Source organism: Phascolarctos cinereus, unplaced genomic scaffold (assembly GCF_003287225.1).
Source record: "Phascolarctos cinereus isolate Bilbo 61053 unplaced genomic scaffold, phaCin_HiC Scaffold_277;HRSCAF=875, whole genome shotgun sequence".
Lineage (NCBI taxonomy): Eukaryota > Metazoa > Chordata > Mammalia > Diprotodontia > Phascolarctidae > Phascolarctos > Phascolarctos cinereus.
In genome coordinates, this window is record NW_027555599.1 from 17,196 (window position 1) to 32,061 (window position 14,866).

General features: G+C 40.5%; 1 pseudogene across 1 annotated transcript; it reads right to left on the reverse strand.

Annotated features, from left to right (window-relative positions):
* Nucleotides 1-1,506: 1,506 nt before the first annotated feature.
* Nucleotides 1,507-13,899, reverse strand: LOC110204342 (cytochrome P450 2C23-like; annotated as a pseudogene). The gene is made up of 9 exons (XR_013484108.1): nt 13,682-13,899; nt 11,712-11,874; nt 11,257-11,406; nt 10,756-10,916; nt 9,407-9,583; nt 5,175-5,315; nt 3,799-3,986; nt 2,290-2,428; nt 1,507-1,828 (listed from the first exon to the last, which is right to left on the reverse strand). The product of XR_013484108.1 is annotated as a cytochrome P450 2C23-like (transcript).
* Between the last annotated feature and the right edge of the window lie 967 nt (nt 13,900-14,866).

A 14,866-nucleotide genomic window follows, 5' to 3' on the forward strand; every position in this document is an offset into this window, starting at 1 on the left:
TTTTTCTAGGAGTTTGGCCATGGAAAGGAAGAAAGAGAGATGAAGGCAATATAATTGAGACTGAACAGAGCATGTAGAGGGATTCCCAGGTGGCTTTGCTGCTGGCCATGTGTGACTCAGCACTCTTGTGCCTCTAAGATGAAAAGCCAGTCATGCAGGACTCAGATATCCTGAGCCTCACAAAAGTGGAAGCAAATCTATTGTTGACTCAGCAGATGTTCAAAAAGGCATACTTTGTCTTTTCAAAGTTACAAAAGTTCTGAGTAAAATTAGGCAGAAAGAGTCAGCCAGGGAATCTCTGGGAATGAGATTTTTTTTGATTAGTTTTGTTTTAAGGATGAGGGAGAAGTGCATTTTACAGTAAGCAATAGGATAGGAATCAATGGATTTAAGAATATTGAAAATTAGGGAAAGACAGGGGAGGTTAGAGGGTGAAACATCTCAGCAGAGAGAGGGGGAGGTGAGAGCAAGGGCCAAAGTAGTGGGGTGAGTGGTTAGAAAAAGAGATGCTACCTTCTTTTTTTTTCTTTCCAGTTCCTCTGCCATATTAGAACAAAAGGAAGAAAGTGTGTGTGATGGTAGAGAGACTAAGAATAAAGAATTTTAGAAAAGAATAAATTAGCAATACATAATCTCAATTTTTTAGTGATGTATTAAGTTCAGTGTTATGGTGAGAGGGAAGGAGTGAGATGAAAGGAGAGGCCCCAGTAAAGAAGAGTAATCTTAGAATAGATACTGAAGGGAGAGGGTAGTCAGTTGGGGCAGAGATCTGTGTTCACTTGCTTATGGTTAAATAAGAGAGGCAAGTGGTAGCAATAATTTCTTGCTAGTTTTCAGTAAAGTAGTGCATGTCCCATGGACAAAGGGATGTGGGATTTGAAAGTGGAGAGCAAGTTGAGTTGAACTGGCTCAGTGCTGAAAGGAGGAAAGTGAAATGAGAAATGCAGTAAGGACCTAAAGCACTGATGAATGGACTCACCCCACTGATCAAAGTATCATAGATGGAGACTCATTAGGGAATTCTGAGCCTACCTAATCCAACCCATTCATTGTAGAGGTGAAGAATCTGTTGTGAGAACAAATGGTGAAGTGACTTGCCCAAAGCCACACAAGTTGTTATCATTAGGGGCAGGATTGATCTCAGGTCCTCTGCCCCAAAGCCAGGAATCCTTCCCTGTTACCACATTTTCTTTGAAGTCATGAATCCTCAGTGTATGGAAGGAAAAACACATATTTGCATGTCTGGAGTTGTTAGCAACATAGCCCTGTTCATTCTCCCCCAAATTCACAAACAAGAGCTATATAATAAAAAATAGGATCATCTGGAAGGAAACATGAAAAGAAAAGTACAAACAAATATGGTTTGGAGGGGGATATTTTACAGATCTTCCTCCACACCCTAAATCTAGAATTGAGGATTTGCCTGGAGGTATTGGTTCAAGGGTTGCACATGAATGTCTATAATGCAGCCCCACATAATGACATACAAGATACTCAACAAGGCTGTCATGTCTCTGAAATTTAAAACTCATTTTAATCAAGATGTGGGAATTTTTCTTTCCCTCAAAGGGATTCCAGAAAAACATGAGAGTATTCAGTACAGAAGATGAACCAGCTTGCTAATTCACCAAATCAACTTTGTGTTCTTCTTAGTGAGGAAGAAAGCATAGTTGGTAAGTGGTGGAATTGGTGAATCCAACATAATTGGGCTTTATTCTAATTTCATTTGGATCTCCAACTGGTTTGAGAGTGAAGTTCTGTAGAATGGTGGTAAGGAACAAAAACACCTCCATCTTCGCCAGGCCCTCTCCAGCACAAGACCGTTTTCCTAGAAAGAAATGGAATTCTGCTTAGTAATCTTCATGGAATATCACAGTCAGCCAGAGTGAAACAGACTTGCTGATCCAGCACAATAATGGGAAAAGGTAAAAGAGAAATAAGTATATGGGCAGAAATGGTGAGAACTATTATTATTAGTTATAATTCAACCATTAATGGCCATAAGGAGAAGGAAGGAATTCCTTCTTCACAACATTCTTCTCACAGTAACCGTGTAGTGGATTCACTAATTAGAGGGCAGGTGAGCCAGCAAGAGGCTCAGCTCATCTACAGGGCTCTGAGAAAAAGCCAGGTCATGGGAATACTAGAAAAGACAGTGTATGTCATGTCAGAGTGGGCTATGTGTCTTCAGAAGAACTGCCAGGAGAAGGCTCAGCCAGAGGAGAGTGGGAGGAGAATAGGATTCTCCTTTTAGGGTGAGAGGTAGAGATGAGAAGGGTTTCTTTTTACCAGAAAAAGGCATGAAGTGGTCACTTTTCTTGAATTTCCCGTTCTCATCCAGGAAGTGCTGTGGGTCAAACTGGTCAGCCTTGGGAAACTCTTTCTTGTCATGCAACACTGGGGTGAGCAGTGGGAATATTGTTGTGCCCTAAAGGGAAGAAATTCCAGAGGAGAGTCAGGTATCATTACGAATATCCTTTGTAGTCTAGTCCCAAGAATCTTCAGAGACTCACTATGTTCTCTAGTACAAAATGCATACTTCTTTGCATGTGCATGAGATGTCACGCCATTAAGAATCTGCTTAGGCCCCAGTCTAGCTTTCCAGAGTGATGTCCCCATTATTGTCCCCATCAAGCCTTCCTTGGGGCTCCAGCTGAACTAGTCCAGCTGCTGTTCCCCATCCACAAGCCCCTCTGTGGTCTTCATGCCTTTATAGTGACCATGTCCCACACCTGGAAGCCACTCCTTGCTCACTTCAGCCTTTTAGATTCCCCAGCTTTCTTCAAGGATTGGCTGGGTAACCCTCTTACAGGAAACCTTGGCTGAGGTGCTAAGCTCTTTGTGCTCTCCCTACCCTCATTTTTGGTCTATACATCATGTGTGCACCTGCTGCCTGTGGGACTCTGGGCAGAACATGAATGGCCAGTGCCCCAGGCAATGCTTAAACTCTAGGGGCAGACCAGGCTACCTCCTGAGGGAATTTCTTCAGCAAGAAGCCACTTTGCCAATCAAATCACAGCTTGGGTCTGAAGGAAAGAAATAATACTTTAGGCTGACTTTCTGGTTCCAAACTCAGCTCCCTCCTGCACAAGCCAAAGTCTTCAATGGTCAAAAACCCTTCTATTCTCGCCTTGTTTCAATAGCACTTGGCCTAGCAAATTTCACATAGTAAGTTCTTACTGAAGCCTTCATGATTTCAACTGAACAATGCCTCAGTGGGGTACATTAAATGTGAAGTTAGGTGTGATGCTCCCTTCACTTTTCCTTGAGGGAGAATAGTTTTGCTCAGCCATTGCTAGGAAACTTCAATCTAATTCATTTTAATTCATTCACTGTTTATTTAGCAACCCCAGAAAGCAGTATTTTAGAGTCTAAAGACCTAGGTTCAAGTCTCAGCTCCAACACTGAAATGATCTTAGGGAAGCATTACACCTGAGACTCAATGTCCCTATCTACACAATGGGACAGATAATAGTATTTATACATTCTGCTTCACTGCCTAGTAAGAGAAAAGGACAAAAACATTTCTCTTGAGCAACCTCACCCTGTTACGTTCCCTGTACATTTTCTTTCCAGAGCATTACTGTGGTGAATGAGAAGCAGGAAGAACAGAGATAAGGGCACACTTTTCTCTTATTCTTCATTTAGCACCACATGCAAGTAGGCTGTATGTAATAAAGCACTGCCTCAAGGAGAACTTTAAGTGAGATCATGACAATGGGACTCCATTTTCTCATGTCCATGATGAGATCATTGGAATAAATAGTGTTTAAGATCCCATTCTCCCAAGACTACTACTTTGGGGAGGATATATTCTTGGAAATGGATGTCCTGGTTCACTGCATGGGGTACGTTGAGAGGTATGAGGTCAATGAATCTTTGCACTTCATGCACCACAGCATCCATATAGGGCATATCTTGTCTGTCCTTTATGGAAGGAAGTCGATTATGTCCAATCACACGTCCAATTTCCTCATGAATTTTTGCTGCAGAGACAAAAAATACAAATCACCACTCAATGTTCCACTCTCCTGGGAATGCTCAACTGAGCCTGTGTGGAATATCTGCCTGATGTTAGACCTGAATGATTCTCACATGGGCTCAGTGTCCTCCTCCTACTCAGTCAAGGATACAAAGGCTTCTGTAACAGCAATAGGATAAACTTCCATGATTTACTGGATGGACAGAAAGAATTGTGTTTACATTTCTCTTTAGACACTACCTGTGTAAATTCAGGCAAGTCATTAAATCTATGTAAGCCTCATTTTGTTATCTGAAAAATGAGGATCATGAATTATCTGTCTTCTAAGGTTCCTTACTCCTCTAACCCTATTATCGTGTGATTTATAAAATGGAGATTAAAAACTGCACCTCCTTAGCAGAATCAAATGAAATTACATGTCAAGTTATTTGTAACCCTCACATTCTTTATGATTATTATGCCAGCTCTTATTGTCAAAGCAAGTAGATGCCTTCATTTGAATTTGATAGTGCTGGTGATGGCATTATCATCTTGATTTAAACCATTCACCAGCTGTGTATCTCAGCTCCTGTCTCAATACCCTGAGCTGCTGAGGCATAGAATCTCAGCATTACAGGTGACATGTTTTCACCTAGGGCCATCCATAGCTGAACAGGAATCCTGACTCTAATGGACTGAACAAAGGGTCAACCAGCCTTTGCTTGAGAATCTCTAGTAAGCAAGAACTCACTATTTCCTGCACAGCTGAATGGACTTTGGAGAATTTTAATAGTTGGTAAGTCTTTCCTTACATGAAGTCTCCATTTGTCAATTTGTAAGGTCTACCTATGGTTCCTACTTCTGCCTCCTTAGATCCAGCAGTACTATGCCTGGCAGAAGGCAAGCCATTTGAGGAAAGGGGTGTTTCATTTGAGTCTTTATATGCTAAGCATAGAACTGAGGGTGCACAGTGGGAGCTTTATATGTGTTCTTTAAAGTGAATTGAATTCCCCTAATACACCTCCACATGCTTAAATAACAAACAGGTCTTGTTCAAGGGTCCTGTTTTCTTCAATATGCTACTGTCTGACCTGTTGCTGATCTGTGAGGAAGTCATGCAAATCCAATAGGGAAAGGAGAGGCCAGCTCCTGAGCAAGCTGCAGGATGGGAAAGCAAGCCTGGTCTGAAAGCATGGCAATTCGTGTACTTTACCTTGGACCTCAGGATGTTTCAGAATGAGCAGCAGGCCATATCTTACGGTGCTGTGGTTGTCTCTGTTCCTGCACTAAATAAATCTACTCCTGTCATTTTTAGATTTTCCAAGTCAAATTCAGACTGGGGATTATCTTTCTCCTAAAGGAGAGATACAAAATAGATTAAGTAATGAGAGACAGCAGGGAAAGCCATTAGTAACCATGTGAAGTTCTTAAAGTTTGTCTTAGGAGCCCTCCCCCACCTTCATTTCCCTACTCTAAGACAGAATAACCTTCCTAATGCTCTTAGGTTTCCCCTGTTCATCCACAGGCTTACCTTTCCTAGGCAACCTTCTTCCATCCAGAAACATGACATAGTGAATAGAGCACTAGGCTTTGAATCAGGAAGATCTGAATTAAACTTTATTCTCAGCTAAGGGGTCTGTGTCCATGGGAAAGTCATTTAATTTTTCTGGGCCTCAGTTTCCTCATATGTTAACAGGAGAGCTGGATCCTTTCAGCTCTCTATTTATTATCTATGATATATGTGGCATGGTGAGGACCTGATAAAGTAATTCACTTAAAAAGTTTATAACCTGCTAAGAGACCTTGCATGCAGATACTTTTGCCACAAAGCAGGACAGCATTTTAGTTTAAAAAAAAAAAAGAAGGGATTTCAGATTTTCAGAACAGGAACTGAGAGAAAAGTCTTGGGGCAGAAGACAGAATTTCAAATTTTGTAGGGAGAAGGAAATTCAACCAGCCAATCTGTAACTGATCAGAAGTTTCCTTTTCAAAATCTCCCTTAAGTGGTCAGCCAGCCCCATTGAAGATTCCGTACATGGGGAATTTATTACTTAATGAAGAAATTTATTACATCTTGGACATTATCCCCTTGTGTGGAGATTAAATGTGTCTCTGTAACTTCAAATGACTGTTATGAGTTCTGCCTTCTGGGAAATGAGGAACCAAAGGAATTCTAACCCTTTTCTGGGACAGCCCTTAAAATTAGGTGGCTGCTAAGACTCCTTCCAACCCACAGATTCTATGAAATTCTATGAAATACGCAAGCTCCTAGGATTATAGCTAGGACACATCTTGGAGATCAACTGGCCAGCACATTCATTTTAAAGAAAAAGAAATTGAGGCCTACAGAGGTGAAACAATAATATTAAAATCAAAGCAGATCAAGTTATAGTACTAAATAAGTAATTGCAAATATAACTTCATCCTGAACAAAATAAGATGGACTTACAGCCATCAATCTTGTAAAAATGAACAATTTTGAAAGATTTATGAACTCATGTCAATTCAGTAGCAAACATAGCACAGAGGACTAATGATGAAGAATGGTACCTGCCTTCTGAGAGAGAATTCATGGACTAGTATGTAGAAAGGGACACATTTTTGGACATGGCCAATACAGAAATGTATTTTTCTTGATTATGCTTGTTTGTTAAGAAGGTTATTATTTGTCTTTTTTCATTGGGTGGGAGAAAATAAATATTTGGTAAAAGAAGACAGACTTCAAGAAAAAGGGTGGGTTTCAGGCATTTCCTAAAAAAGAAACTCAACATGAGTCAATTATTTGAGCTGGAAAACTTCAAACCAGACAAGCATAAAGTAAATAAATTAATGAGAAAAGATAAAGCAATGGAATCAATACTCTCATGCTTTTATGTCAGCTTAACACTATTTTAAAAAATCTCCCATTGGCTCAGGGCCCCTGGAAAAAATGAAATTACAGAGGCAATAGAAACAGAGTGGCAATATATCGAGGAAGGATGTTAAAAAGTTCTTAAGGATACCTTCATTTCAACCTGAAAGAAAGTCTCTAGTGAACAGTTCAATGATGTACTGGTTCTGTAGTGTTTAACATTTTTGTCAGTATATGAAATCAGTCAATCAACAAGGAAGTATAAATGTATTTTCTGTGCCAAGCAGAATGCCAGGTAATGGCGATATAAAAGCAAAGGATAAAACTAAGACAGCCCCTACCCTCTGGGAGTTTCGATTCTACTGAAGGAATACAATACATATAAATATAAGTACAATGGGATCCATGGAAAATAAATGCACAGATTTGGGGGTGGGATATTAACAACAGGAAGAATAAGAGAAGGCTACTTGAAAGAGGTAGCAGCTGAGTGTGAACGATATTAGGGCTGCTAAGAGTTGAGGAAAGAGAGTGAGAGCATTCCAGGGAGGGGGGCCAGACTGTATAAAGGTAAAGAGGCAAAAGATGGAATATTGTGTACAAAGAAGAACAAGCAGGGCAGCTTGGCTGGAGCACAGAGGGAGGCTGTGAGAGGGAAGAATGTGTAACCAGCCTAGAAAGAGAGGCTGCAGCCAAATTGTGAAGGGCTTTAAATGCCAAATACATGAGTTAGTGTTTTCTCTTAGGAGCCCTGAAGCTTCCTATCATGGGAATAACCCAGAGAGTCTTGCACTTTATGCATGTTTACTTGGCAGATTTGTGAAGAATGGATTGAGGGTCTGGATGCTTGGAGAGCTGGTAGGAGAGAATTGTCACTGTCTGGGTAAGAGATGCTGGTGATCTGAACTAAGGTGGTTATGATGTGAATACAGAGAGGAAAGAGTTCATGACACTGCCATGATGGTGTTGGGGGGAGAGAACACATTTACTCTCTCCTCCCCACCTCCAGCCCTGAATTCTCATGACTTACTTGGACAATCAAGAAAGATCTTCTTCCACATTGTTTAATGCTCCCAAACCCAGTTTTCCTTCTAGGGGCTGTTTAATGCATTGATTGCAGGATGGGGAGCCTGCAGATGTCAGGCCACATGTAGCTTTCTAGATCCTTAAGGTGGCCTTTTGACTGAATCCAATTTTAGGTTTGTTCTGTAAAATTAAAAGGCCATGTGGCCTGAAGGCCACAGGCTCCCCACCCCTGATTTAGACTCTAAAGGAAGGCAGGAAAGAAGTACTTATGAAGCATCTAAATGTGCTAAGCACCTTACAAATAGTACCTCATTTGATCTTTACAATGACCATAGGGGTCCATATTATTATGTCCATCTTACAATTGAAGAAATGAAGGCAGACAGAGGTTAAGTGACTTGCTCAGTGTTATACTATACACTATACTATATTATAGTATCTTATACTATATTATATTAATACTACGCTGTTTATACTATACTATACTATGCTATGCTGCTATGCTATGCTATGCTATGCTATGCTATGCTATCCTATCCTAACCTATACTATACTATACTATACTATCGTATACCATGTCTGACTCCAGATTTGAACACAAGTCTTTTGGACTTCAGGCTTAGCACTCCATCCATACCTGGCTTCCTGTATCAGTCTGACTGGAACCATGTAGGACTGGAGGACAGTTAAGGATTAACTAGAATGTTGGGCTGATGTCCTGATGACAACTCTGAGCTGGGGAGAGTATGAGATACCATAAATGCTTTATTTGTTTTCTGAATTGGTTTGTGGGTTTGTAGGAGACTTTTGTATCATCTTCATTTTTCTGTGAGGCAAACTTGATACTGTTCCCTTCCTTAAATTAATTAATTTTGAGTGATTTTATGAGAGCAAGTCATAGTTAGAATTTTAATAATAACTAGTATTTTATAATGTTTTAAAGTTAACGATATCATTTAGAAACATTATCGTCATTACCATTCTGGGAGACAAATGCTATTATCCCCATTTTACAAATCAGGAAAATGAGTTACCCAGGATTACACAGCTAAGAAGTGTCTGAATTTGGCTCTGAACTCAAGTCTTTTTGACTCCAAGCCCTGCTCTGCATCCCATTTCTCCTGTTTAGAGCTTACTTTGTATACATTTGTCTACATATAACTCCCCAGAAGATTGTGACCTCCTTGAGGGCAGGGGCTGTCTTTTGCTTCTTTTGTGTCTTTGGCACTTAGCAGAGTGCCTGGCATATAGTAGTTGCTTGGTAAATATTTATTAGTCGATTCCTATTATCACTCTCCAATACAATATCCCCTTCCAAACAGGAAAGTCCAGATCACCAGCTCATCACCCAGAAAAGCAGAACTCTTTCAATCTCATTTTTCCATACAGACTTCAGATAAGGGATACGAGCAGACCAAAGACCAGTTACTAGAAAGCCAGTGGCATCCTTGGGGGATGTGGGTACTTTGAGGTTCTCTCTCATGTCCCTTTCTGTGCTTGTGGCCTGTAAGAATCCTTGGAATATCAGCCTTACTCAACAAGTAAGGTGCTTCCCCCATGCATCTTACCTGCTGCATTTTGGAGAGGTAGCAGTCAATGAAGTCCTGAGGGTTGTTGGGGTCCAGGACCTTCTGATGCTCTTTCACTCTTTCCAAAATGAAATCTTTAAGTTCCTCATTAATGTTAAAAATTCTTTTGTGTTCTCCAGGGAGGTATGTTCTGAATGCTGGTAAAAAGTTGTAGAGCTGCATACACACACCCCAAACAAAACAAACACATGTGAGTTTACTATCATGAAGAAACTATTTAAAATCTCTCATTATAAATTAGAGATTCCATTTCTTTTTTGAATCTAATTAAATTTTTCATTGACAAAATATATTTTCTCTCTCATCTTCACTGCACATTGGTTTCAAAGAAAAAGAAAAACAAAACCATCAAAAATACACATAATAAGCAAAAGAAATCCCTACCTTGTCAAGAGTTTCATAAATCCTCTCAAATCTAACCTTAAGTTGTCAAATATAGCAAAACTAATCTATCTGGTGCTGTGCTACCCACTGAGATGACCAGATGGCATCATATTATGTCGTTGTTCAAAAGAAGCTCATATTTGAGTTAAGGGGAAATCTACTTGCCTTCGAATGGCCAACAAAAAAAAAAAGAGATAAGCAGACACAAAGGTATCCAATTAATTCAGTTCAATTCACATTAAGTTAATAAAATGCATCAAGCATTTTTTCCATACTCACTATGAACCAAGTCCTAGGCTATGGTGATATAGACAACAATGAAGCAGTCTTCATCCTCAAAAAATTTACGTTCTACCACAGAAGGGTTTAGCTAGAGTACCTATTCCAGACTGTTAAGTACATATACCAGACTGTAAGTGGAACACAACATAGGCAAAGGAAACGAAAGCTTGTTTTTCAGCTGGATGAGGATCTTCAGTTCTGGCTTCAGTGGATGAAGGTTTTCATCCTACATGTCCATCCATTGTAGAGGCCGAGCTAGATCACTACAAGAATCAGTGTAGGTTACTGATCTAAGTGGCTTGCCCTTCCTATTCTCTCCTGGATGGCCTGAGCAGGTCCTTTTTTGATATCTATTTTGCTTGCTCACATCTATGAAGAGATTCCCAGGCCCCAGTCAAACACTTCTCCATATAACTTCAATTTTGGTGATCTAGAACTAGTGCAGGTGCCAACTAGGAACAGGATATCTACCTAATATCTTATGTGAGAGCCAAAGATATTGCGTGATGTTATTGTCCTTGAGTGGCATGTGTGTGTGAATGTGTGTGTGTGTTCTCATGGGTGTTGGGACCTTTGCTAAGAGATGAGAGGCTATGGTATATTGATCTTGTTGCTGAAACTCAGCAAACAACCACAAAATAAGAAGAGAGTTATGGCCTTACCTGTATCCATGGTTTATTAAAGAGGCGGAAGTTTTCATTTAACAAGTTCATCAGATAGAGAAATTTCTTATCATTGTACTTGAATCGGTCACGGAAGAGGATAGAGCAGATCACATTGCATGGCGCACAGCTAAGGATGAAGGTGGGATCAGTGGGCTGACCTAATGTGGAGACAAGTTACCAAAGGGAAAAAAATTTAATAGAAATGTTTCCAATCAGATGGGATATGGGCATCATGCTTGGATAGGGTGCTTAGTTCTTTAAAGGCTAATGAATGTTATTCTCCTGGACAATGTCTTTACTTATAGGGAGGCTAAATGAGCTTCTAATGCCTGAGCACGAGAAACAAGAAGGGAGTTTTCTGACCCGCAGAGTTATTATATGGTAAGTAGATGAAGGCAGAGACTTTTAAAATGATTCCCAAAGCAAATAGCATTTAGGACTGGGAGTGGGTGAGCAGTTGGACCCTACATGCCTAGGAAGAAAGAACTGAAAACCAACCCTTTGTTTTCCTGAGCTCCTCCACCAAGCATTGGGCTTCTTCTTGAACTCGCTCTTCAACGCTTCTCTTCCCCATCCCAAAGTTCCTTAGGGTCGTCAGGGTAAACCTGCGGTGTTGTTTCCACCTCTCTCCATGACTGAAAATAACTCCTAGATAGTAGAGAAGAGGACATTGATTATTCTTACATTGGAGAGGGAGGGCACAGTGTGTATGGTGGTTAAGGAGTTTCTGGCTTAGTTCATTGATCAAGTTTAATTTTATTCAATTCACACTAAAATACAATGACAGAATGGTAGGTACCAGGTACCTACTACATAAAGGTCTTCTACTAGGTACTGAGAATAGAACAATTAAAATGAAACCAGTAACTGTGCTCCACAGGAGTACATTCTACTGGAGATACTTTGCCATACATTTTGCTTTTCTGTGACTCTTTACAGAAAACTAAACTTACCATGTCCTCTGGCTAAGTCTTCGAATATTGGAATGTCTCCTCTATCCATAAAAATATTTCCTTGATCAATTAGAGCTTCCTTCGTAATGTTATATCCATGTAGCACCACAACACGCTGGGTTCCAATATAAAGAGTATAGATGGAGCCATATTTTTCAGCCAGCTGTGAAAATGGCAAGAAATAGGATGAATTCAGTGTGAAACTTTAGAAACTGAGAATTTCTCCTCACAACTGCTTCATAAATGCCATATGCATGAGTACATGTACGTATGCATGAAGCTATTACACTTTCTAACTGGTGATCGTACCACCTCTGGCTTTATTGATCATTTATATGTAGAAGATTCCCACATTCATATGACTAGAGATTATCACTTTTCAATTCCACGTAGCCAACTGCTTAGAAATGGATTTCTCAACCTGGATGTCCTATTGGCATTGCAAACTTAATATGTCCACAGCACAACTCGTTTGTTTTCCCATAAAACTACCCTTTCCTCCAAACTTACCCAAACTAGTCACCCTAATAAATCGACCTGAGGGAAAGAGAAGAAGAAATGTGAAGAAAGGAAAAATCAAAATACCACCAACTTGCCTTGGAAAATAATTGAAATGACCCAGGACCGTTACTCAAGAACCTTTGTAATTGACCTTTTCATATCAATGACTCCTGCCCTTAGACCCTAGGCTCTGCTTTCAGTCCAGGCCAAACACTCATCCTTTCAATGAGGAGCAGTCACTGTAGAGAAGGGCCCCACCTTCCTCACCTTCACCACTACCAGTTACTAAACAACTGACTAATTTGTTAATTTTCCCTAAGAAGCACAATGCCTTTCCAACTGACATGCATCTAAAATATCTTACTCTGTATTGTCTCCACAATAGTGAGCACATAGTAGGTACTTCATAAATGATATTTTATCCATTCTTTCAATGGCTTACAATTTCAATCCTCTGCTTCTAGTATTTTCTTTGCAATGAATAATCTGCACAACTAACAACTTATAATTCCTCTGCTACTGTTCTGACTGTGCCATTCCTCTACTCAAAAGTCTGCAGGGGCTCCCTACTGCCTCCCTGACTTGGCACTTAAATGCCTCCACAGCTGCCTCCAACCCAATTGTCTAAATTGATTTTGTATGGCCCCTCATCCCACACTTCATATTCTTGCCACGTCCCCTCTTAGCTATATTATCTGCCACCTCCTTGCCTTTGCCCAGACTGTCTACCATGCCTGGAATTTATTCCCATTCTCTCTTCCAATAAATCTTTTTCTTCCCTCAAGGTCCTGCTCAGGAGTTCTCTCCTACTTGAAACTTTTTGACTGCCCCCATTATAAATGCTTTTATCTGTCCTCTAGTTACCTTCTACTTGGTTATCTATGAATTTTTTGTATCCTTCTAGTAAAACATAAGCTCCTGGAGGACAGGAACTATTTTCTTTTCTTTTTTTGTCTTTTCTTTCTTTCTTTTTTTTAAGCAATTGGGGTTAAGGGACTTGCCAGGGTCACACAGCTAGTAAGTGTGAAGTGTTTGGTCTGATGCTGGATCTGAACTCAGGTCCTGCCCCGAACTATTTTCTTTTCAAGGAGAGATAGTTGCATTAACCACATGTTTCTCTCCTGTGTCTGGCACAGTGCCTGGCACATGGAAGTTAATGAAGAAATTCTCATTGAATGATTAGTTTTTGTCTTTGTATTCACAGAGCCTAGTATGATGCATTGCAAGGGAAGAATATTTGGTCCTGTAATATAATTTCTTCTGCTGCTGCCAAAATTTTGGCAAGACAACCAATGCTTGCCTAACATCATTGCTAATGGAGATATCACTCATAGAGCCCTTGATTCACACCATCCATGACATAGGATTCTAAATCACCATGACTCTTGATTCAGTTATCTATTGAAGCCTTTGTGTCTCCTCCTACAGCCCAAGCAGCCAGATCTAAACCCCAAATCCAGTCCCTTTACCTTAGAGAATGATTCAGACATGTTCTTCAATCCAATTGCAGGATGTTGCCAATAATGGGAAGAGGAATGGGACCTGGGGGAAGCTTCCTCCTTTTGAATCCTTGTCTCCATAGAGACAAAAAGATCAGCAAAAGAACACAGGTCAGTAGGGCAGTAGAGGTGAGTCCCCAAGGATCCATTCCTGACAGATGGTCCTACAACTCTCAGAGGTATCAACTCAGATGGCAGACTTTTATCATCATTGGTAGAAAACAAGGGGTGGAATGCCCAGCCAATAAACATTTAGTCCTTGTAGGCAAACAGGATTTTTTTTCCATTAACTCTGATTAGTTTAGCAATCAAGAGGTTATTATGTTGTTTTTTGTTTGTTTTAGACTCTGTCCCTGACCCTAAACTGGCACTAAATTACATAAGGAGAATGGGAAAGGGGGAAGGCTTTTGTCCAGCTCATTTTGTTGGAGGTCATGGCTGTCAACAATCAAATTTCTGTTGGCCCATGAGTGTGTGTTTAGCAAGGAGGCAAATCTCCAAATTCAACCTGAGAGGAGGTTTGGTGGAGATCAGATTGTCAGTAGGCTTGACCTCATGTTAAAGGGCTCAGATGTTATTTCTTATCTCTTCAACTATGTCAGGCTTAATTGCCTTCTTAACCACACTTGTTCATTCTTTACTTTGAAGAACATTCTTCTTGAGAGAGAAGATGGCAGCAAAATAGGTATCAACAGGCTTTGCCAAGGTGGAGCCAAGATGGTGGAGCCAAGATGGTAGAGTATAGGGAGGGACTCACTTGAGCTCTCCCAAACACCACCAAACCTTTTTTAAAATGACTCTAAACAAATTCTAGAGCAACAGAACCCACCAAAAGACAGAGTAAAACAAACTTCCAGCCCAAGACAACTTGGAAGTTTGGCAGGAGAGGTCTGTTGCACCAGGTGAGAGAGGAGTGCAGCACAGTGTAGGCCACACCAGCCCAGATCCGGCCCAGCAAACAGGAATTTGCCTTCAGAGGCCTTGTAAGTGACTGAATCAGTGGCAGCAGTGGCAGTGCCTGCTTGCAGAGCTCAGCACAGAAAGAGGTGGGGGGTGTCAAATAACAAGTCTGAAGGAGATTACAGGGATGTTTTTTTGCTAGCCCGGGCAGAATTCTGCTGTTTTTTTCCCTTACTTGGATCCAGGGCTCGATCC